Below are 25,742 nucleotides of genomic sequence, written 5' to 3'. Positions count from 1 at the left end.
ATTGACACACTGCCACACCAATGTGCAAGCATTGACACACTGCCATACCAATGCGCAAGCATTGACACACTGACACACCAATGTACAACTATTGACACACTGACACACCAATGTGCAGGTATTGACACACTGACACACCAATGCGCAAGCATTGACTCACTGCCACACCAATGCGCAAGCATTGATACTGACACACCAATGTGGAAGCATTGATACACTGCCACACCAATGCGCAAGCATTGACACACTGCCACACCAATGCGCAAGCATTGACACACTGCCACACCAATGCACAAGCATTCATACTGCCACACCAATGTGGAAGCATTGATACACTGAAACACCAATGCGCAAGTATTGACACACTGCCATACCAATGCGCAAGCATTGATACACTGACACACTGACACACCAATGCACAAGTATTGACACACTGACACACCAATGTGCAAGTATTGACAATACACCAATACACTGACACACTGCCACACCAATGTGCAAGTATTGACACACTGACACCCTAATGCGCAAGCATTGCCACACTGCCATACCAATGCGCAAGCATTGACACACTGCCATACCAATGCGCAAGCATTGATACACACACACCAATGTGCAAGTATTGACACACTGACACTCTAATACACAAGCATTGCCACACTGCCATACAAATGTGCAAGCATTGACACACTGCCACAGCAATGCGCAAGCATTGATACACTGACGCACCAATGTGCAAGTATTGATACACTGACACCATAATGCACAAGCATTGACACACTGCCACACCAATGTGGAAGCATTGTCACACAGACACACCAATGCGGAAGAATTGACACACTGCCACACCAATGTGCAAGTATTGACACACTGACACTCTAATACGCAAGCATTGCCACACTGCCATACAAATGTGCAAGCATTGACACACTGCCACACCAATGTGCAAGTATTGACACACGGACACACCAATGCGCAGGTATTGACACACTGACACACCAATGCGCAAGCATTGACTCACTGCCACACCAATGCGCAAGCATTGATACTGACACACCAATGTGGAAGCATTGATACACTGCCACACCAATGCGCAAGCATTGACACACTGCCACACCAATGCGCAAGCATTGACACACTGCCACACCAATGCACAAGCATTCATACTGCCACACCAATGTGGAAGCATTGATACACTGAAACACCAATGCGCAAGTATTGACACACTGCCATACCAATGCGCAAGCATTGATACACTGACACACTGCCACACCAATGCACAAGTATTGACACACTGACACACCAATGTGCAAGTATTGACAATACACCAATACACTGACACACTGCCACACCAATGTGCAAGTATTGACACACTGACACCCTAATGCGCAAGCATTGCCACACTGCCATACCAATGCGCAAGCATTGACACACTGCCATACCAATGCGCAAGCATTGACATACTGCCATACCAATGCGCAAGCATTGATACACACACACCAATGTGCAAGTATTGACACACTGACACTCTAATACACAAGCATTGCCACACTGCCATACAAATGTGCAAGCATTGACACACTGCCACAGCAATGCGCAAGCATTGATACACTGACGCACCAATGTGCAAGTATTGATACACTGACACCATAATGCACAAGCATTGACACACTGCCACACCAATGTGGAAGCATTGTCACACAGACACACCAATGCGGAAGAATTGACACACTGCCACACCAATGTGCAAGTATTGACACACTGACACTCTAATACGCAAGCATTGCCACACTGCCATACAAATGTGCAAGCATTGACACACTGCCACACCAATGTGCAAGTATTGACACACGGACACACCAATGCGCAAGCATTGATACACTGACGCACCAATGTGCAAGTATTGATACACTGACACCATAATGCACAAGCATTGACACACTGCCACACCAATGTGGAAGCATTGTCACACAGACACACCAATGCGGAAGAATTGACACACTGCCACACCAATGCGCAAGTATTGACACACTGACACACCAATGTGCAAGTATTGACACACTGCCACCCTAATGCGCAAGCATTGCCACACACTGACACCCTAATGCGCAAGCATTGCCACACTGCCATACCAATGCACAAGCATTGACACACTGCCATACCAATGCACAAGTATTGACACACTGACACACCAATGCACAGGCATTCATACTGACACACCAATGTGGAAGCATTGATACACTGCCATACCAATGCGCAAGCATTGACACACTGCCACACCAATGTGCAAGTATTGACACACTGACACACCAATGTGCAAGTATTGACACACTGACACCCTAATGCGCAAGCATTGCCACACTGCCATACCAATGCGCAAGCATTGATACACTGCCACACCAATGTGCAAGTATTGACACATTGACAAACAAATGTGGAAGCATTGATACACTGACACCCCAATGCACAAGCATTGACACACTGCCACACCAATGCGCAAGCATTGACACACTGCCACACAAATGCGCAAGCATTGACACACTGCCACACAAAGATGCAAGCATTGATACACTGACACACCAATGTGCAAGTATTGACACACTGACACCCTAATGTGCAAGCATTGACACACTGACACACCAATGCACAAGCATTCATACTGACACACCAATTCTGGGCTCTGTTGTGGTTGTAAATTGAGGACTACCTGTAGTGATTTGCTTAACTACCACACACACAAACAAAACGTAGACTATAAAATCTGGTCAGTTCACATGATGATGTATTTTATGGCCATCATGACTTCAAACGATGCGGGCAGATTCCATTACAGTCATAAATCAAGGACTATTTTTTCCCCTCTCCCAGTTCCAGTTTGGGGCATTTGTAATAGGGGGAAAGCTCAATCTTGAAACAGCTCCAAAAAAGCTTTGCCCCAAAATTAATTTTTTATTTTATTTTCGTGGCTGAATTAAAATTGGTCCACCAATTGATGAGTTGGCACAAAACCACACTGATACATCATTTTCACTTTTTCACCTTGGCAGAATGATAATGGTAGCATAAGAGGAACCTCCTGAAGTATACCAAAATGAAAATTTGACAGTGAATTCTCACTTCTAGTGCTTTTAATTCTTTCTGCTTTCTAAGAGCTTTTCAATGAGCAAGAGAAATGTGCAAGCATTGACATACTGACACAACAATGTGGAAGCATTGATACACTGACACACCAATGTGCAAGTATTGACACACTGACACCCTAATGTCCAAGCATTGCCACACTGCCATACCAATGCGCAAGCATTGACACACTGCCACACCAATGTGCAAGTATTGACACACTGACACACCAATGTGCAAGTATTGACACACTGACACACCAATGTGCAAGCATTGACACACTGCCACACCAATGCGCAAGCATTGACACACTGCCACACCAATGTGCAAGTATTGACACACTGACACACCAATGCGCAAGCATTGATACTGACACACCAATGCGCAAGCATTGATACTGACACACCAATGTGCAAGTATTGACACACTGACACCCTAATGCGCAAGCATTGACACACTGACACACCAATGCGCAAGCATTGATACTGACACACCAATGTGCAAGCATTGACACGCTGACACACCAAAGTGCAAGCATTGACACATTGACACACCAATGTGCAAGCATTGATATACTGATACCCCAATGTGCAAGCATTGATACTGACACACTAATGCGCAAGCAATGACACACAAAACTGATGCAGGCCGAAATCTCCCATACTGCATGGCTGACATTGTCACTTAAAGTGTCTGCCATGGACCTTACCCCATTCCTTAGAGGTCTGCAATGGGCGTGCAGAAACTCATCATCGGGCCTACCGTTCCTGTCCCACTGTCCCCATTTATTTGTCCCAATTCATACTCATTTTTAATCTTATACCTATTTTCTTGAAAACGATTGACAAATCAAATAAATAAATAAAATAAAAATAAAAATATGACATGGGCTTCATGTTTTACATAACTGTTCTTTAATCAAAAGAAAAGGGAAGAGAAAAGATTTTAGATGCTGATTTGAGAGATTTATTCTGGTTCATTTACACATGAGAGGCTTATTCCAGTTGGTCCACGCGAAGAGATCAGACATCACAGCGCTGAGATGGGTCAACGAGTCTATAGTATTCAGGTTCACATGTCAGGCGATTTACCACTATTTTGCACTCTGGAATTTCTCTAAAATTTCTTTGGAGGAGGAAGAAAAGGGAGGAGGGGGGAAAAGGAGAGGAAATGGTCAAAGTTTCAGATGGCATTTCTGTCTTTACTGTATCTAAATATTGTACAGAGTATTTCTCCCATTATTGTAGCCACAGCTAAGACTCCATGAGAGCGTAACTGTCCCAAAGGGGCCACCATATTCCTCCAGCCATTCTAGTCAAAATTGAGCAAAACACCCCATAGCCATGGCTGCCACCAGCTCCTTCAGTAGGAGCCATGAGATTAAGAAGCTCCTTCCCCAATTTGTGTACCAGTTCAATATTTGGGAGTCCCTCCAGTATAGAGTCAAATGTGATATATGACCTGGTCCTTTGGGAAGGGGGGCAAAAAAACCCCACCCATTCTATGTTGCCACGGTTGAGTCAAAATTGCTTCATCCCCATCCTTTAAGGTCAGTGCTTCTCAAATAGTGGGGCGGGCCCCCCAGGGGGGGTGCGAGGCTCCGTAAAGGGGGGCTCAGCTCAAATTATTTTATATATTTTTGTTTTGCAGGTTAAAGTTTTTTTTAATATTGTGTTCCTTTAAATCCTGTGCTCCTTTAAATCTTTTCTGCTACAGTTAATAAAGCTATTCTTTGTTGTAAATTGATCCACATTTCTTTCTTTTTTTATTCTCTTACACGTTAATAAGGATACAGTGTTATGCAGAGGTGTACTTATAACAATTTTATAGACAAATGATACTATTTACAGTCGCATGGGGGGCGTGAAATGTTTTCTTCTTCCTAGGGGGGGCATGACAGAAAATAATTGAGAAGCACTGTTTAAGGTCAACAGGTACTTGGCCAGAATCACCACAATGTCATCTATCTGAGTAGGGGAAGGTCTATATCTGGGTATCATCAGCATCTTGGTCTTGAACCCAATAGTGATTGAGGACTTCCCCCAAAACTCCATGAAAAGGTTGAAAAGGGGAGGTGGGAGTCTTGACCCCTGAGGTGTCCATGTTGCAGAGGACTTGATTTCTCCTTCTCCACCAACACCAACTGGAACTGGCCATGGTGGAAAGAAGAGAACTACCGAAGACAATGTCTCCCAGAAAGTTGGTCCAGGACGGAACCATGGTTGATGGCATTGAAAGTCACTGAGACCTCCAGAAAAGCCAGAATGGTTGCATTCCTGTCTCAAGCTCTTCAAAGAACATCAACAAGTGTCACTGATGACATTTCAATGTTAAGTCTGATCTGAAACCAGACTGAAGAGATCTGGGATATTTCCTTCAACTTGGTCCCTTCGTGCACTCACTCAACAATCTTCCTCAAGAAGGGAAGATTGGGGACTGGATGACAGTTGTCTGTTGGGTCTAAGTCCCTTAAGATGGCAGGTGGTTTCACCCTCTTCTACAGAGAGGCATTAAATATCTTCTGATCAACCACTTGCTCTCTCCCAGGAAGGAGATGGGTCTAGGTCATCAATCTCACACCTACTAAGACCATGTCTAGTTCCTCAAGAGCAACTGGCCAACTTTTCCTAGACAACAAGGATCAGCCAGGATCTGCCCAGCAAGGAGCCAACTCTGAGGAAAGCTGAGCTCTATCAGAGAGATGGAATATTCCTTGCACAGCCACCCTGGAAATCTGATATATATCAGATATATCTGATGGTGGCCTGGAACTTCTTCCTACCTGTGACAGCAGTCCAATCCCTTCCTGTTGCACTCACACCTATAACAATCCTCTGCAATCCAAGAGGACCCAATGAGATGATATGTCCCATCGTAGACATCAACACATGTGTTTGGCGGCACGACTTGACCTGAGAAGAAAGAATTGAAGAGTTGAAAGTTGAACCAGCCGCAGAATCAAAACTGCCAAACTGTTGCAAGAAAGCTGCTACTAGAGTTGGAGACTATAACCAGAAATCTACTATTGGATAAATGTGACCAAATCTGTAGGGATTCTCAGACATCCAGGTGAGACAACCATAACCTGGATGACTGAGAATATCTGCAGACTTTTAGCTATACAATTTGGGATGAAGACCCTTGGAATGGTGTGGGAGTAGGAACGGATTTGCAGAGAAATTGGACTACACTACAGGAACCATTTTCTCTACTCAGGTGACCCTGAGGACACAGATAAACTTCCAAGAGTTTCACCACCCTCTAAGGATGCAAACGACCAGGTGCCTGCAAGGAGTCTCAACCCTTCCATTCCCCACTATTCTGCCAGAGCTGAAGAAGCTTCTGAATGAGGAGAAAAATGTCTTCAAAGAAAAAACAAAGTCCAGTTGCCTCCTGAAAAAAAAAAAACACCTTTCGCATAAAAGTGAAATAAAAATTCTCTGCATTGACTGACTACCATTATATTTAAATGATTGATTAGATTTGTAAGGATTCCTGATGATCAAACAACTTCTGCATTAACACGGTCGGTGTTTCCTGGCCCACCTTAATGAAAACCTGGATTGTAAAAATTAAGCCCACAACATTTTTTTTTTATTTTTTATTTACGAACATGTAAAATACACACACACAAAATGTAGATGTACACCACATTTACACAATACAACAATTGCCAATCGATATCGCTCTCCTTATATTGTTTCCCCTTCTATTATATTTCATTTGTATTTCACCATTCTTAACCCTCTTATCTTACTCCTCTGTCTGCTATATTGGCTGATTACCTCTAGTAACTTTAAACCACTTGGATACATATATATGTGTTAATTCTTCTTAACTACTATTTTTGGGTTTTGTTGTCTTCCTTAATTGATCCTTGTTTCTTTCCTCCATCCACCTATACCATTTATCCCATATCTGGTAGTATTCTGTTTCTTCTTTTTTCCGGATTTCTTTTGTTAATTTGTCCATTTCAGCATAGTCCATAACCTTTCTTATTATTTCATCTTCGCTTGGAATTAATTTGTTTTTAAATTTCTGGGCAAAGGCAATCCTTGCCGCCGTAATTATATGTAATATTAAATACTGAATTTCTTGTTTATATTTCACAGTCATTATTCCTAATAAAAACACTTCAGGTTTCCATTCTATTTTAACACCTGTTATTACCTCTAGCCACTTTTTGATCCTTTTCCAAAATTTTTTAGCCTCCTCACAGGTCCACCATAAGTGGTAGTATGTTCCATGTATTGATTCACATTTCCAGCATTTTGGGGAAGTATTTGTTGAGATTTTAGCTAACCTTGTTGGTGCCAGGTGCCATCTGTAAAACATTTTGTACTGATATTCCTTGTATGCAACTGATAGTGTCATTTTTAAGTTTGTTCCCCCAAATTTTTCCCATTTATCCAATTCAATATTATAGTCAAAGTTCTGTGCTCATTTTATCATTTGTTCTTTCATGATTTCCTCTTCCATTTTATACTTCTATAAGTAGGTTAGCAAGTCAACTTTCATGTTTTGTTCTGCCAATTCTTCAATTGTTTTTAAATTTCCCTGTCCGTCAATTATGTCTCTGTATCTTAGCATTTTATTCATGTCTATAAAATCTGGATGGATCGTCCTTTCTTTTTTTTTTTAAACAAAAGTTTTATTGGTTTTTTTTCAAGTATTTTGGGGAAAAGGGTACATAAATGTGGGAAAAAATTTTTTGACAGCTACATCATACGGAAGGTGGTACTTCCCCGGAATCTTACATCTCTTTCATGTTTTATATATATATCAAAATATCATTGTTACATTTATATTAGCAGTTATTTTACTCAATTCTTTAGCATCTTCAACCATATTTTATATCACTTCTACATTTTATTATATTAGCAATTGCAATATGTTTTTAATTCATTTCTGTGACCTAAGTTTCATTACTGTCTCCTCTCCCCTGTCTGTTGGCTGAGCCAAGGCTCCTCCTCCCTTCGTGTCTTGTGCGCCGTCTCTTGTTTCACCTAGGAGGTCCTTATGTTTTTCCATGAAGGCTTCTGCCTCCACCACTGTGTTAATTCTCACTCTGGCCCCCTCCCAAAAAATCAACAGGCCTTCTGGAATTAACCACCAGAACCAGATATTTTTTTCATATAACTTTTTAATTATAAAGAAGAATTTCTTCCTCTTATCTCTTATTCTTTTTGGTATCTGTTTCAAAATGGTTATTTCTTTGTCCTTATATCTTAAAGGTTCCCCCTTTGAACTCCTAGAATCTCATCTCTTGTGGTTTTTCTGAAGAATTTAACATGAACCTCCCTTGGGACTTTGTGTATTCTGGCATATGCTGAATTAATTCTATATATCAGGTCAATATCCCACCCTAGCTGTTGCCTATCTCTTTTAATATAATCTGCTAACATTGTTATCATAGTCTCTCTTAAGTCTTCACCCTCTGTTTCAGGTATATTTTGAAACCTAAGAAAAAAAAACATCCTTTCAAATTCCATTTTTTCCATGTAGCTCTCAAACCCATTTTTTTTTGGTAAAGCCTTCATCTCTTCTCCCACCCCCACAGCATTCTCCTCCAAAGCATTTATTTTTTGACTATTTTGTAGTCTGTTGTTGATACTGTCTGAGTTCTTCCTTTAAGTCCGCCAGCTGCTTTTTCATTTTGTCCTGTCCCTTTAAGAGTGTCTGAAACATTTGGTGGAACGTGTCTTGAGACGGTTGTTCCCCCTCAGAGCCTTTTGGTTGCAAAAAGGAAGTTAATTGCGTTTGCATGGGAACCGGGCTTGAAACAGCAGAAGATGGAGCCAAAGCTGGTTTGGGTGGAGGCTTTTTTGGAGGCATTTCAAAGTTCAGGAAAAGTTATAGTTCAAAGCAAAAAAAATGGCATCTGTAGGTGTGCGCCACCGGGCGGGACCAGGACAGACAAAGTCCAGTGTGGGATATCGATCTTCAATACAGCTCCCCTCTGGTTATATTCAATTTTTCCCAATCCAAGGGGTTGTATAAAGAGATTCCTCTAGGGTTCGCCCAGGTTTTATAATTCCAGCCCAAAAAGTTTTTCAGAGATGGCAGTTCATTTGTAACAACAACATAAACGTGGGATGAAACGCCATTTTGGCTCAGCCTTCCCCAGGGATCGGAGAACAATCATTTAGAAAGTTTCCATTCGTAGCTTTTAAGGTCAGCTCACTTTCTTTCTTCCGCAATTGTTAAAGAAGGTCGTTAGCACATTGCTTGAAAGAAGTGAATATCAAAGTGCTTTTTTCCCAATTCTCTCTCTGTGAGAGAGATCGTGTAAAGCCGCTTTTCTGAGAGGGGGGGGAGAAAAAGCCCCCCTCTCCAATCTTAACACTTCGTAAAGATCAAAGAGTCTTAAGGATACTGCTAATCCTCATTTACTTAGTTGTTCAAAGAGAGTAAAAAAAAGACCCTGGGGGGGGGGTTCCCTCCTCACCGCATTTCTGCTGTTGCCTTCAAGTGAAGCATTTTCTTCCGATTTCCTCCGGATGAAAGCGCGCTTGGCAAGCACCCCCCCCCCCAAAACCCTCCCAGTGCCAAGGGCAAAGCTGGCAGCCGCTGCTCCAGGGGGCTCCAGCAAGCCGCCCCCTCGGCAAGATGCCCCTACAAAGCATCTTGTGCCCCCCCCTTGATCAGGGGGCCCCCACTGGGACAGCGAGCAGCGGACAGCATGTCCGTCGTCCCCAGAAACAGGAAGTAGAATGGATGGATCGTCCTTTCTGTCAGTGATAGCCAATTCGGGATTTTCACATAGTGGATTTTTTTTATTTTGAGCTAGTTTTGCAATAACACTCTTCTAATTAAATGTTTTTGAAAGTATTTGTGCGTTTTATTTTTATCATCCCATAGGAATGTATGCCAACCTGCTTGCAAATCATGGCCTTCTAAGGTTAAAATTCTTTTATTCTTTAATTTTTATCCAGTCTTTCACCCATGTTATTGTTACTGCTAATGTGTATAATTCCCAATTTGGTAATGCTAAACCTCCCCTCTCCTTGCTATCTTGCATTGACTTTAGTTTAATCCTCGCTTTTCGTCCTTGCCAAATGAACATAGCAGTTATTTTGTTTAATTTGGTTTTACCCGGGTTAATAGGTGCGGCTTGCAACAAGAATGGGATTCTTGGTAAAATATTCATTTTGACTGTGGCTATACGTCCCATTAGTGATAGCTGAATATTTTTCCAGCTTTCTAAATCTTTCTTTATTTGTGTCACTAGTTTATTATTATTACCGTCCTTAATTGTGGAACATTTTGCAGACGCCCAGAGCCCCAAGTATTTCACTTTCTTAGTTATTTGCATTCTAGTTGCTAATTTCAGTTCCTCTTCTTGCTTTTTTGTCATATTCTTGGTTATCATTTTTGTTTTGCCTTTATTGATTTTCAATCCTGCCACTTCGCCATAGTCTTCTAATTTTTTAATTAATTAAGACTGGATTCTAATGGATCTTCTAGAACAACTAAGTCATTGGCATAAGCTTGGGTCTTATATTCTTCGTTTTTGAGTCTCAAACCTTTTATTCCCTGGTCTTTCCTAATTTCATTTAATAAAATTTCCAGGGTTAATATAAACAGCAAAGGAGAGCGAGGGCATCCCTGTCTGACTCCCTTTTTATTTCAATCTTCTCTGTTAGTTCTCCGTTCATCAGAACTTTGGCTGTCTGACTGTTATAAGGTTTTTCTATCATTTTTTGTAAATTTTCCTCCAAATTTCATCCTGTCTAATAGTGTTATTATAAATTTCCAAATTACGTTGTAAAATGCTTTTTGTTCACCAAGGAAAACTAGTACCATTTGTTTTTCTGGATATGCCTCATAATATTCTATTATGTCTAGGATGACTCTTGTATTATTTTTAATGTGTCTGTGAGGTAAAAATCCGTTTTGGACAGGGTGTATTCGTTCATTTAAAACCTGTTTAATTCTTCCTGCCATAATTGGTGCAAATATTTTACAATCAGAGTTCAGTAATGAAATTGGTCTGTAGTTTTGGATTTCTTGTAGATTGGTTTCTTCTTTCAGGATTAGTGATATTATTGCTTCCGTCCATGATTCAGGCATCTTGGCTTTTCCTAAACATTTAAACATTTCCACTCCTAGTTTTTGTAATATTATTTTAATATATTTGTATAGCTCCACCGGTATTCCGTCTGGTCCTGGGGTTTTATTATTTTTCTGGTTTTTCAGGACTAATTCCACTTCGGCTAACGTTATTGGCCTGTTTATCACCTCCCTTTGTTCTTTTGAGATTGGTGTTATCTTTTTGTGTTTAAACAATGTTTTATTTTGTTTTCCTCCATACTAGCTTGTGCGTATAGTTTTGTGACATATTTATAAATAATTCGCTTCTTTTCTTCCGCTTTGTATTGAATTCTTCCCTCATCATCTTTTAATTGATATATCATCCTTTTTTCTCTTTCATTCTTCAGTCTGTATGCCAGCCATCGTCCAGGTTTGTTGGCTTGTTCAAAGTAATTTTGTCTGGCCGCTTTCATTTTCTGTGCTAATTCCTTTTGAGTTATTAAGTTGATCTTATGTTTTATCATATCTCTTTTTTCTTTTTTACTTTTCTTCTTTGGGTCTTTCTGTAGTTCAGCTTCGGCTTCCATACATTCTTTTTGCATACATTCTTGTTGTTCTTTTTGTTTTCTAGTTTTTCTCGCCATGTAGCCAATCGTAAGGTCTCTTGTGTATGCTTTTCTAGTGTCCCAGAGATTTTGAATTGAGGTGTCTTCTTTTTTATTTATTCTAAAAAATAGTTTTAATTCTTTCTCCAGCATTTGAGTGTATTCTATTTCATTTACAATATTTGAATTCATCATCCATCTTTTTCTTCTTCTTTGACCTTTCCATCTAAATTTTATTGGATTATGATCTGCCCACTCATTTCCTTCTATTTCAATTTCATCTAATTGATTACATAGACCAGATGAAATCCCAAGCCATGTCAATTCTTGATAGGGACTGGTGGGGGTTCGAATAAAAGGTATATTGCTTTCTTGTTTTGTGCCTTTCTCTCCAAATATCATGTAGTTCTATTGCCATCTCAAAAAAGGATTGAGGTAACATCTTTTTTTCTTTTTCTTTTTGCTTTCATAGTCAATTTTTTTTACCCACTATCGCATTATAATCCCCAATTAAGCAAATATTTTCAAATTCTAATTCGTTTATTTTGTTGTGTAATTTCCTATAGAATTCCTCTTGTTTCTGATTTGGTGCATATATCACTATTAATAATATCATTTTTTCTGTTGTCTCTAATTCAATCATTAGCATCCTACCTTCTTCATCAGAGTAGACTGCTTTGGAGTTTATTTTTTCCTTTATATAGGTTGCTATGCCTCTTTTTTTTAATCTGTCAGTGCTGTATATAATTTCCCTAGTTTTTAAGCCCACAACATTTTTACTAAACATTTGCAAGCAGTACAGTGATGATTTGCTCAAATGTATAAAGAGTTTGATTACCTTTTGTAGACATTAGCTCAAAGGGAACCAGATAGCATGCATGACATGCAGCCAGCACGAGAGAGAAGAGGATCAGGCTAAAGAAGACTTTCTGAGAAAGGGAAAGAAAAAAGAAAGAATAAGCCATGAGAGATCTTACTCATTGTTTCAGAAACTGGCTGTTCAAAGTCTTTCTAATTCCCCCTCTGATGATGCGATGAAGTTCATGAACTTTGGAACAAGCCCTCTAGGTTAAGTTTACAATCTTGTGCAAGTGTGCAGTTCGATCTCTGTTGCACAAGAGGGTCAACCTGGAACATCTCCCTCCCCTCTTTGTGCCTGCTGCACACAATCCAGGATACCCGAATATTTCGGCCCTTTAACAGAGGTTATCAGATTAACAGATTTGGAAGGGACAAAGGAGAAAAATATATGTACACAAAACAAATTAATTACATTTTGTGATATGTGGGGTGAATGTAACACCCAAACATCCCTGGGGTACTATGTGGGCAAGAATTCTTGCATTTTGTTTACTCTCTAGCTATTTAGTAGGGTTAACAGTAGACAAACAAATGCAAAAATACATTTTTTGTGGGAACATATCATCTCAGAATTACAGAGTCAGGATTGTCCCTTCCCACCAAAGCATCATGAGTGGGAGAAGGCATGAAAAAGTGGCAGATACCACCAAGGTGAGGGCTTGCTGATTGTATACCTGGCTCCTCGTTATGCATCAGCAGCCCTGCCCAAGCTCCTCGAGGTGATCGCCGAGATGGCAGTTGAGACCCCCAGGCTGTTGGTCATGGGGAACTTTAACTTGCCATCGGTAGGGGAGACATCCGAGGTATCTCGGGAGTTCATGGCTTCCATGACAGCCATGGACCTGACCCAGGTAATTCAGGGCCCCACACACAAGGGAGGTCACACACTGGATCTTATCTTTGTCTCTGGCCAGTGGAGGAGTGATCTGGGAGTAGTTATTACACCCCTGTCATGGTCAGACCACTCACTTCTCCGGCTCGACTTCCCAGACGCTACTCCCCATCGCGGGAAGGCGGAATCGGAATGTCCAAGATGGTTCCGCCCCAGACGCCTGATGGAACCTGATAGGTTCCAGATGGAGCTTGGGCCATTTCCTGTAGCCCTGACCCGCACCGGGATGTAGGACCTAGTGGCTGCATGGAACAGTGCGGCCACCGGGGCCCTGGACCGGGTTGCGCCTTTGCGGCCTCTCTTGCGGCAGTGAACCACCCAAGCCCCTTAGTTTACCGAGGAGCTGAGGGTGATGAAGCACCGCAAGAGACACCTAGAGAGCAGATGGAGATCATCATGCTCTGAATCTGACCGATCACAGGTGAGAGCCCATTTACGGACTTACCTTGTGGCGTTAAGAGTGGCCTAGCGTCACTATTGTGCCACCCTTATTGCGTCTGCAGATAACCGCCCTGCCGCCCTGTTTGGGGTAACCCGCTCCCTCCTTCAACAGAGGCCGTGGGAAGCCCCTTTGCAGGGTAGAGCAGAGGAATTTGGGGAGTATCTGCAGGACAAAATCGCTCAGATTCGAAGTGAGTTTGTCTCTACTAATGGTCTAGAGGGGATGTCGGAGGTGGGTCTTGAGGCTCCACTCTGGGAGGAGTTTGACTCTGTTACTTCCAACGATATGGACAGGCTGCATAGGCGACTGCGAGCCACCACATGTTTACTGGACCCGTGTCCCTCCTGGCTTGTACTGGCATCCTGGGAGGTCACACGAGGCTGGCTCCAGGAGTTAGTTAACGCTTCTTTGAGTGAGGGGTTCTTGCCGGCCGTCCTGAAAGAGGCGGTGGTGAGGCCCCTACTCAAGAAGCCTTCCCTGGACCCAGCTGTGTTAGCCAACTACTGTCCCGTCTCCAACCTTTGCTTCCTGGCGAAGGTTGTAGAGAGTGTGGTGGCACAACAGTTTCCACGCCACCTGGAGGAAACTGATTATCTGGACCCGCGCCAGTCCGGTTTCCGTCCCAGCCACAGCACGGAGACGACATTGGTCGCGTTGGTGGATGATCTCTGGAGGGCCAGAGATGGGGGTTGCTCCTCCATCCTGGTCCTACTAGACCTCTCGGCGGCTTTCGATACCATCGACCATGGTATCCTATTGCGTCGACTGGAGGGGCTAGGGGTGAGGGGCACCGTTCTGTGGTGGTTCTCCTCCTACCTCTCTGGCCAAGTGCAATTTGTATTGGAAGGGGGGCAGAGGTCGACCTCGAGGCCGCTCACTTGTGTGGTGCCACAGGGGTCGGTCCTCTCGCCTCTCCTGTTCAATGCATATATGAAGCCGCTGGGCGAGATCATTCGTGGGTTCGGGGTAGATTACCATCTGTACGCGGATGATACCCAGCTGTACATCTCTACCCCGAACCACCCCAACGATGCCATCAAAGTGATGTCCCGGTGTCTGGAAGCCGTACGGATCTGGATGGGAAGTAACAGACTCAAGCTCAACCCGTCCAAGACAGAGTGGCTGTGGCTACCGGCACCCCGGTTCAACCAGCTGATTCCATCACTGGCCATTGGGGGCGAACATCTGGCCCCCGTGGATCGGGTACGCAATCTGGGCGTCCTCCTAGATGCCCGGCTGTCAATGGACAACCATGTGACAGCCGTGGCAAGGGGGGCGTTTCACCAGGTTTGCCTGTTGCGCCAATTGCGTCCCCTATTGGACCGGAACGCCCTTCGCACAGTCACCCATGCGCTTGTGACGTCCCAGCTAGACCACTGTAACGCTCTCTAAATGGGGCTCCCCTTGAGATGCACCCGAAGACTGCAGTTGGTTCAGAATGTGGCTGCGCGGGCAGTCTCGGGAGTCTCTAGCTACTCCCACGTAACACCTCTCCTGCGCGGGCTGCACTGGCTACCTGTAGCTTTTCGGGTGCGTTTCAAGGTGCTGATTATCATCTTCAAAGCGCTCCATGGCACAGGGCCTAGCTATTTACGGGATCGTATCCTGCCCCACACATCCCTTCGGCCGATTCGCTCACACAGAGAGGGACTCCTCCGGGTGCCGTCCACTAGGCTGTGCCAGCGGGCGGCGCCCAGGGGAAGGGCCTTCTCTGTGATGGGCCCAACCCTCTGGAATGACCTTCCCCCTGATATTAGAACAACCACGGACCTCCACTCCTTCCGTAAGAAGCTAAAAACCCACCTGTTTAATCTACTTGGCTTGGCCTAATTCCAGCTCTCCCACCTCAGTCTGTATTTTTGAATTTCGTGGGTGGTCTTAGGCTGAGTTTTTAATTTTTATAAATTTGTACAGGGGTTTAAAGTTTAATTCGATTTTAACTATATTTATGATTATTTGTATGGTTTTTAATTTGGTACCTGTACACCGCCCCGAGTCCCTTCAGGGGGAGGGGGCGGTCTAGAAATCAAATCAAATAAATAATAAATAAATAAGGCTCATCTCTGCCCATCTATGGTGGGCTCAATCCCAAAAACAGCAGTGGAGAGAGAGAGATTCAAGTATTCTGGAGAAAGATGTTCTAAGTTGCCCCTGCTGGGTAACAGAGTTCAAATGTACACTTGCACAAGATTGTAAACTTAACCTAGAGGGCTTTTCCCAAAGTTCATGAACAACATCGTATTATGAAAGAGGACATTAGAACATTTAACAGAAAGAAATCCTACACGAGATCCATTTGGGAAAATACGCAGCCCCCCTGATAGATCTCTTGTAGGAGATAGTTGAATATCTTTGATACTTGAATCTCTCTCTCTCTTCATTTGTGTTGTTGTGATTGAGCCCACCATAGATGTGCAGAGATGTACTTTACCCTCACCTTGGTGGCATCTGCCACTTTTTCATGCCTTCTCCCACTTGTGATGCTTTGGGGGGGAATCCAAGGGACTATCCTGACTTTGTAATCCTTAGATGATATGTCCCTACCACCACCACAAAAATGTGTTTCTGCATTTGTGCATGAAGGTGCATAAAACTACTTTGGTTATTTGCAGATTTGGTCATTCTCTGGGAAGTGGGCTGGGGGGGGGGGGAGTCCATCTGGGCCACTTGCAACTATTAAGCTGTTTGAGTGCAAATCCCTAGCACAACTATTAGATGGCATACACCTGGGACCTTCTCTTAGCTTTGTAGCACTGCAGTTATTTAATCCCGATTTCTAATCTTGCAAATTTCCCGTTGCATCTCCAATGCAAGTGAATTCATGGAGGCTAGAATGATGGGAGTGAAGACCAGAATATGCCAGGGCACATAAAATTCCTGACTGAGACTGAAATTCCTTCCTCAGATTTCCTGCTTAGCACCAGAGAATAGACTTCAAAGAATATCAAAGATTAAGATGCTTAATATATATACAGTGTGTGTTTGTGTGTGTGTGTGTGTTTGTGTGTGTGTGTGTGTTACAACCCCCTGGTATGCCCAAATATGGGAGGAAGCTCACTACTCCCCCTTTCTGTCCTTCGGCTCATCACAGAGGCCATCCAGGCAGAAAACCATATTTTTATTTTTAATGTTGATTTCAGCGTTCTAAATACCATGTATGAAATCAATCAGAGACCAAGGCAGACTCATCCTTAAAGTTCCAATTTAATCATACAGGCAAGTTAGCACGTCTATGGAATTCCAACTCTAATGTTCTTCCTGGAATTCCACCCAGTTGAAAGTTCATGATCTATCCCCACACCCACAAATCCATCACAGGTTCCAGTCATCATCTTCCACGCTGGCATCTACACCCTTCTGCTTCCGATCAGGTGTCGAGGTGCGGAGACAAAAGATGACCTTGAGCTTCTATAAAAGAATGACAACAATACATTCCACAAATCTACCCCTTTCTATTCCCCCCTCCCAACTACTACACTAATGAAATGGTGGCATCTGGGGCCCTCTCTTTACCGCCGTGGCGATTGGTACACATGTTTGTTCTTCGGCAATTCCCTCCTCTGAGGCCTCCCCCTTGTGATGAGGAGGTTCCGAAGTTTAGAGATGTAACTATTCCAGGCGTTGGCCAATCTGTTACTAAAGTCGTATTTTTTGCAGTCGAGTTTGGAGCTGTTTACCTTGAGTTACTGGGTTTACCTTGAGTTACTACTGGCAGACAAACAAAGGGTTAGATGAACAAATTCTGCCAAAAAAGCCAATGCAATTCTAAATTGCATTAACAGAGAGATACAATCAAGATCAAGAGAGGTACTAATACCACTCTATAAAGCCTTAGTAAGACCATACCTAGCATCCTGCGTCCAGTTTTGGTCGCCACACTATAAAAAAGTGGTTGAGACTCTAAAAAGAGTGAGGAAGAGCAACCAGGATGATGAGGGGACTAGAGGCTGAAGCATACGATGAACGGTTGCAGGAACTGGGCATGGCTAGTCTAATGAAGAAAAGGACCAGGGGAGACATAATAGCAGTCTTCCAATATTTGAGGGGCTGCCATAGAGAGGAGGGGGAGTCAAGCTATTCTCCAAAGCACCTGAAGGCCAGACAAGGTATAATGGATAGAAACTGATAAAAAAGAGTTTCAACCTAAAAATAAGGATAAATTTTCTGATAGTGAGAACAATCAATCCATGGAACAGAAGTTGTGGGAGCTTCATCCCTGGAAGTTTTCAAGAAGGGATTGGACTGCCATCTGTCAGAAATGGTGTAGGGCCTCCTGCTTGGGTGGGGGGTTAGACTAGAAGACCTCCAAGTTCCCTTCCAAATCTGTTAATCTGATAACCTCTGTTAAAGGGCCGAAATATTCAGGTATCCTGGATTGTGTGCAGCAGGCACAAAGAGGGGAGGGAGATGTTCCAGGTTGACCCTCTTGTGCAACAGAGATCAAACTGCACACTTGCACAAGATTGTAAACTTAACCTAGAGGGCTTGTTCCAAAGTTCATGAACTTCATCGCATCATCAGAGGGGGAATTAGAAAGACTTTGAACAGCCAGTTTCTGAAACAGTGAGTAAGATCTCTCATGGCTTATTCTTTCTTTTTTCTTTCCCTTTCTCAGAAAGTCTTCTTCAGCCTGATCCTCCTCTCTCTTGTGCTGGCTGCATGTCATGCGTGCTATCTGGTTGACTTTGAGGATATGTATAGAAAGGGTAATCAAACTCTTTATACGTTTGAACAAATCATCGCTGTACTGTTTGCATTTAGTAGAAATATTGTGAGCTTAATTTTTACAATCCAGGCGGATTGCACATTTTTCATTAAGGCGAGCCAGGAGAACATTCATTTGCTCATTGCTGGGTCAGTGTATCAATGCTTGTGCATTTCTCTTGCTCGTTGAAAAGCTCATAAAGGGCAAGAAAGAATTGAAAGCACTAGAAGTGAGAATTCAGTGTTGATTTTTCATTTTGGCATTCTTTTGCTGGCATTATCATTCTGCCAAGGTGCAGCTTGCACAAGTGAGCCTAGGAAATGGTGCATCAATGCAGTTTTGTGCCAACTATAGATTGGTGGACTGATTTTCATTCAGCCTCAAAAAGAACATTTTAAAAAAAAATTGGGCAAAGCTTTTTGGGTGCCATATATAGATTGAGCTTCCCCGCTATTATAAATGGCCCAGACTAGAACTGGGACAGGGGAAAAAGGAGTCCTTGATTTATGACTGTAATGGAATCTGCCCACATGGTTTGAAGTCATGATGGTCATAAAGCACGTCATCATATGAACCGACCAGATTTTATAGTCTACATTTTGTGTGTGGGGTCGTTGTTAAGCAAATCACTACGGGTAGTCCTCAACTTACGAGCACAACGGAGCCCAGAATTTATGTGAAGAATAATGTGGAGGTTCCGATGTTTAGAGATATAACTAGGTTCCATTCCTCGTGGGGGCCAATAAGATGCTACCATTGCTGTCAACTTGGCCACAGAGCATCAGTGTGCTTGGCTCCAGCTCCAATGCCACAACCGTGCGCACCAGTGGTGGGTTTCTGCCGGATCGCACCCGATCGTGCAATCCGGTTGGTCAATGAACCCGGAAGTAATTTCCTGCCCTGCCCCCTTGGTGTTTTTTGCATCGGGGCTTGCTGCAAGAGAGAGGGAGTAAAGACCTTTTCTGGATTGTTGGTGGTGAAGGTGCGGGCCCGTGCTCACTGAAGCAAGTCCGGGGAAGTCCTTTGCGCCAGCTGGAAAAGGTCTTCACTCCCCCCCCTTGCAGCATGCCCCCGATACAAAAAATGGTGAGATCGGCGCACTTGGGGCTGCTGCTGCGATGTCCAAGCCGCGGCCCTCTCCCAGCCACTTTCGTAGCTTCCTGGAGCGCCAAGAACCTTCACGTTCTTCTCCGCGCTCCTCGGCTCCTCGCAACGGCGATCTGAGCAACACGTGATTCACCTCACTCACTGTCTCCCTGGCGACGGGACGGCACTTGCCTGCGCTCCACCGGCTTGGGCATGACCGGAGAAGTTTCTCTTCAAAGAAATGTCTTCAGTGGAGCGGTGGCAGCCTGCGTCCCTTTCAGGAGGAAACTTCTCCGGTCGCGCCCGAGCTGGTGGAGCGCAGGCAAACGCTGTCCCGTCGCCAGGGAGACAGTGAGTGAGGGGAATCGTGTGTTGCTCAGATCACACGGGCGCAGTCTGGTCGAGCACCGGACAATGGGCGGTAGTTTGTTAGGGCAGCAGAGAACGAAAGTATATAGCCTAGCCGAGGGCAAAGGATCCTGCAGCCTCCTTTATTCCTTCCTTTCCTCAGTGCCCCCCAAAGCGTTCCCCCTGCTTGGCTGCTGTTGCTGCCGCCATGTCGTCTCTGCGTGCCCGCCCGGGCTCCAGCCTGAGTGGTAGTGAGCAATGGTGCAGGGCGGCTACTGCTCCTTGGCTAGCTGTGGGTCGCACTGCTCAGCGGGCAGCGCCCTGACTCCCCGCTGCCACCGCTGCGCTACCTCATGTTCCTTGCCACAGCCCCACTCCGTGGAAAACATAGGCGCAATTACAGCCCGGAGAGGACCAAAGCCCCTTTCCCAACTGGCTCTTCCTCCCTCGGTAGGCTTCAGAGGGAAGCTTCTGCAGAAGCCCGGACGAGTGACAAGTTCCCGCTGTTACGAAGTCTCTGAGGCTGTAATTTTCTGAGCTGTGCGCGCGCGCCTATGCTTTCCACGGTATGGAGCAGCAGCGAAACTCTACGTGGCCAGCGATGATTCCGGAGGCCATCAGTGGGGGGCAAGGTCCCCCCTCGCGTTCCTCGTCTTCCTGGATGACCTTCGGAGTCATTGCCGGCCACGCAGAACCTCGCCACTGCTCCACGCCGTGGAAAACAGCCGCGCGCACACATCTCAGAAAATTACAGCCTCAGAGACTTCGTAATGGCGGGAACTTGTTGTCACTTGCCCGGGCTTCTGCAGAAGCTTCCCTCCGAAGCCCTCCGAGCAAGGAATGGCCAGTTGGAAAAGGGGCTTTGGTCCTGCTCCGGGCTGTAAGCTTCCCTCCGAAGTCATGGGGTGTTCTGAGGAGCCCCCCAAGGAAAAATGCCGCTGCCAGGTACTTTTAACCATATATTTTGGTCCTATGACTGCAGAATGCTGCAAAATACCATAAATGCAGGCCAGTTGTTGAGTGTTTCAAATTTGATTGGAACACTCAACAAGTTGACCACAGTGTGTGTGTGTGTGTGTGAGTGAGACAGACAGACAGACCGACAGAGAGAGAGAGGAACAAAGAGAGACAGAGAGAGGGAGTGAGGGAGGGAATCAGAGAGAGACTGACAGACACACACAGACGCACACACAGAGAGACAGAGAGAGACAGAGAGGGAGAGGGAGGGAGGGAGAGAAAGATAGACAGACAGAGAGAGAGAGACACACACAGAGTGAGTGATTAAGTGAATAAGTGAGAGACAGACACACCCACATAAACGCACAGAATGACAGAGAGAGGGAGGGAGGGAGATAAAGACACAGAGAGAGACACAGAGAGAGGCACACAGAGTGAGTGATTAAGTGAATGAGTGAGAGACACACACACACATACACATACAGAGTGACAGAGAGAGAGGAAGGGAGGGGAGAGAGAGGGAGAGACAGAGACAGACACACACACACAGAGTGAGTGAGAGACAGACAGACAGACACACACACACACACACAGAGTGACAGAGATGGGGGAGGGAGGAGAGAGAGACAGAGATACAGAGAGAGAGAGAGACAGACAGACAGACAGACAGACACACAGAGAAAATGACAGAGGGAGGGAGAGAGGGAGGGAGGGAGAGAGAGACAAAGAGCCAGAGAGAGAGAGAGAGAGAGAGAGAAAGAAAAAGAAAAAAAGAAAGAAAGTGGGAAAGAGAGATGAAAGAAAGAAAGAAAAAGAAAGAGAACTTATGACCACAATTGAGCCCAAAATTTTGGTTGCTAAGCAAGAGTGTCGTTAAGTGAGTTTCACCACATTTTCCAAGTTAGCCATGCCCACCTGGTCACATGACTGCCAAGCCACTCCCACCCGGTCACATGGCCGGCAAGCCACTCCCACCAGGTCACATGGTCGGCAAGCCACTCCTGCAAAGGAGGCCACACCCACAGAGTAGGTTCCCAACAAATTTGAAACACACCACTGGTGCGCACCAACCACCACGGCTGTAAAGAGAGGGTCCCAGATGCCACCACAGAAGAGTCATCTGGGCCACCAACCTCTGGAAGAGGATCCCCAACTTAAGGTGACAAAGAGTCCAACTAAGGGGGAAGCCTCAGAGGGGGGGAAGCCCAAACGACCTCTGGAAGAGGATTTCCATGTGAATTCTCTGTTATGATTCTTCAATGTCAGAGGTGGTCCTTTTATGACCTATGGACCTTCATGGCTGGCTGAGGAATTCTAGGAGTTGAAGTCCACAAGCCATAAAGAGGCCACAGCTCTCCACCTCTGCTCTATATGAAGAGATGAGATACCAAAGGTGGTCATCAGTCCTATAGAATTCATGTTCCAATGTTTCTGTCTCTAGCATGGTTGTTATAATAAAACAAAAAGAGAAGAAAAATATTGAGATGAGGGATTTATTCAGGTTCATTTAAACAGAAAAGGTTGATTCAAGCACACTTGTATGAAGAGAGGAGAATACAACAAGTTTAAGAGCACCATGATGGGGCATCAATCAGATAGAACTCATATTCACATGTCTCTGGATTTACCACTGTTTTGCATCCTAGACAATGGTAGGCACCAACATGTCTTTGGAAAAAATGGGGTGAGGAGGAAGAAGAAGAGGGTATGGTCAGTCAAAGTTGGCCTTCATTGGTAAGGACCTCTAAGATCATTTGTCACCTTAGAGCCTATAGAGAACTTTTGAGTCTTCCTGGGAGAATGATTGATTCAACCAAGATCTGATTTGTTTCTAAACGCCCAGTTCTTGGACATTTTCATTGGCATAGAGAAATCTCAAATTGATTGTGATATGGATAAGGAGCTTCTTGGAAATCTGTAAACATGGCCAGCAGGATGTACATAATGACAGCCCAGGTATTCCCCAGTCCTGATGGCCAGGAAAAGAAAGGGAAGCAAGGAGAAATCCTGCTCCTTGCCAGCCTCACTTTCTCTACACGCACCAATCCTGGGTCTCCACATAATATTGCTTGTTCAGCATTGGAAAGATAATTACCTTTAAGTAAGTTGGGAAGCTTATGCGTTTTGTAAGTAAGTAAGTAAGTAAATAAGTAAATATTTAAGAAAGACAATCATCTAGCTCAACTTCTCCAAAATTATTATAATTAGCCGGAAAGGAATAGGTCACCTTTTAACCTAGATTAGCTATGGGGGGGCTATCATGAAATATTTATTGAAACCATTTTTAGCAACCCATCTAATAATGAAAAAGAATGGATACCAGCCAGCAGTTAGGGCTGCATCATAGCACAATTAATGTAAATGTGTGCATTAAAACCACAAATTGTAAAAACCTGGCACCATAGTCAACACTAACAACCCATCACAAGCATGCTCATCAATCTCACCCAATCCCTCTGTTATTCCGAAATCATAAAGAGTCCGGGCAAACATCTAGTGGAAGGGTGTTTACCTCACCACCTCCCCCTTATAGAGACCTATAGGGCTGCTGGTTGATTCGCTACAAATCCAATACAGTCAGAAGGGCAATTACAATTTCCAATTCCTATCACTACAAGGTATGTCCTAATATTGCCACTTATTTCTGCTAAATTGGCCTCACTCATCCTCTTCTTTGAGCAGTGCTCTAGGTTGTGGGTCCCCAACCCGATGGATCTTGACATACTTGAAAGCTGGAACATTGAATGAAATGAAATTCAATGAAGAGAAAAGTAAAGTCCTACACATATCATGCAGAATTAAATCAGAATCCAAGGCAGAGCTATCCTTAAAGTTCCAATTTAATAAGACAGATATGTTGGCACATGTGTGGAATCCCAAATCTGAAAAACTTCCTGGGATTCCACCCAGTTGAAAGTTCATGATCTTATCTCCACACTCATAAATACATCACATGGTCCAATCTTCATCGGCCACACTGGCATCTCCACCCAGCTGGTTCCGGTCAGGTGCAGAGGTGCGGAGAAAAAAGATTACCTTGGGCTTCTAGAAAAGAATGACAACAACACATTCCACAATTCTACTCCTTTCTATTCCCCCCTCCCAACTACTACACTAATGAAACAGCATAATGAAATAATAGAAAGTGTGGCAGGCCAAAGATCCTAAAAGGGATATAACTGCAGGCCTGACAGGCGGCCTCTCCTCAGAAGAAAATGTTTCCTGAAAAGAGAATAACATAAAAGTTAACATAACACAATTAACCACCTCTTCCCCCCTCAGGGGGACCCTTTGGCTTATCAGGAGCTTCTCATGGAATTGTTCTACTAACTTCTCCACTTTTAACTTCCAGCTTTTCACCCAAGTGGCTTCAGACAAAGGGTAACCCTTCCATTGTACTAAATACTGTAAGCAACCCCTATTCAGCCTGGAGTCTATGATTTTTTCCACTTCAGATTGTATTTCCCCTTCTATCACTAAAGGAGGAGAGAAAGCTTTGGTGGATGCTCTTATGCTGGACCCAATTACTGGTTTCAACAAGCTACAATGAAATTCTGGGCCAATTTTCGCTAGACTTCTGGGTAGACTGAGTCGAACTATAACTGGGTTAACTATCTTCACTATTGGGAATGGACCTAAAAATTTTGGACCAAATTCCTTGCTAGGCATTCTTAATCTTATGTATTTGGTAGACACAAAAACTTTGTCCCCCACACGAAAGGGGTTTGTAGAGAGCAATGTTTATCAGCTTGCTTCTTGTAGGCTTCTGCCGCATCTGCTACAGACTTCTTCGTATTCTCACATCCGTTCTTTAGCGTGTCCATCCATTCATTCAAAGACATAGAGGAGGAAGGTTCTCTAGGCAGCTCAGGCATGGGAACGAATTCCATGCCACTGGTAATCTGGAAAGGAGTTAATCCAGTACTGCTGTGGACTGCATTATTATATGCCACTTCGGCGAAGGGTAGCATTGTCAAGGAATATAATTTAAACCTTTGTAATTAATGATGATGGATCGTGGCTTTTCCTGGCAGTATACTTCTGAATAAGTGAAAATAAACCCGAGTCAAGATCTATTGAAAACATTTTAATATAAAAGAAAGTAAAAATACAAACTTGCTAACTGAATTAATTACATCTTGGCAGAGCTATGTGCCTGCCTCCTGGGCAGGCGAACAGAAAATCAGAAGAGAAAGTTAAAAAGGAATGTGAAAGTGCATGCGCAGTAAACCATTGTCAGATAAAAACTGTGACCTGCGCAATAAATCTCAACACAACTAAAAAGCAGTTCAGTCTGCACAGAAATATAGGCACAGTTGACAAATAAAAATAAACCCAGTGACAAGCAAGTCCAACCAGTTGTCCTGCTGATAGTCCACATAACACCGGATGTATTGTTCCACCATCACATTGGCCCTCTCTGCTGCCCCATTTGTGCTGGGATGAAATGCTGAGCTGAGTCCCTGGGTGGACCCGATTGACTTAAGGAACTCTCTCCAGAACTTGGCAGTGAACTGAACTCTGTGATCTGAAATGACCCTTTTTGGCACCCCATGCAGGCGATAAATGTGTTCCACAAACATTTTCACTAATTTATTTATTTATTTTATTTATTTATTAATCCAATTTATAGGCCGCTCCCTCTCCACCAAGGGACTTGGGGCGGCGTACAATTCATTACACAACAAATAA

General features: G+C 44.0%; 1 long non-coding RNA gene across 2 annotated transcripts in view; it reads right to left on the bottom strand.

Annotated features, from left to right (window-relative positions):
* Positions 1-4,011: 4,011 nt before the first annotated feature.
* Positions 4,012-25,742, bottom strand: part of LOC309396172 — a 53,712-nt gene continuing 31,981 nt past the window's right edge. For both annotated transcript variants that reach the window (XR_014176055.1, XR_014176056.1), the window contains exons 2-4: positions 12,598-12,688; positions 5,903-6,032; positions 4,012-4,245 (exon numbers count right to left, since the gene is read on the bottom strand). This is a non-coding gene — a long non-coding RNA (uncharacterized lncRNA). The remainder of the gene's footprint in view (positions 4,246-5,902; positions 6,033-12,597; positions 12,689-25,742) is intronic.

This window comes from Natrix helvetica (assembly GCF_964273705.1).
Source record: "Natrix helvetica genome assembly, chromosome: 8".
Taxonomy (NCBI): domain Eukaryota; kingdom Metazoa; phylum Chordata; class Lepidosauria; order Squamata; family Natricidae; genus Natrix; species Natrix helvetica.
The sequence above is the reverse complement of the archived record's forward strand: the minus strand, read 5'-3'. Positions and strand labels throughout refer to the sequence as shown.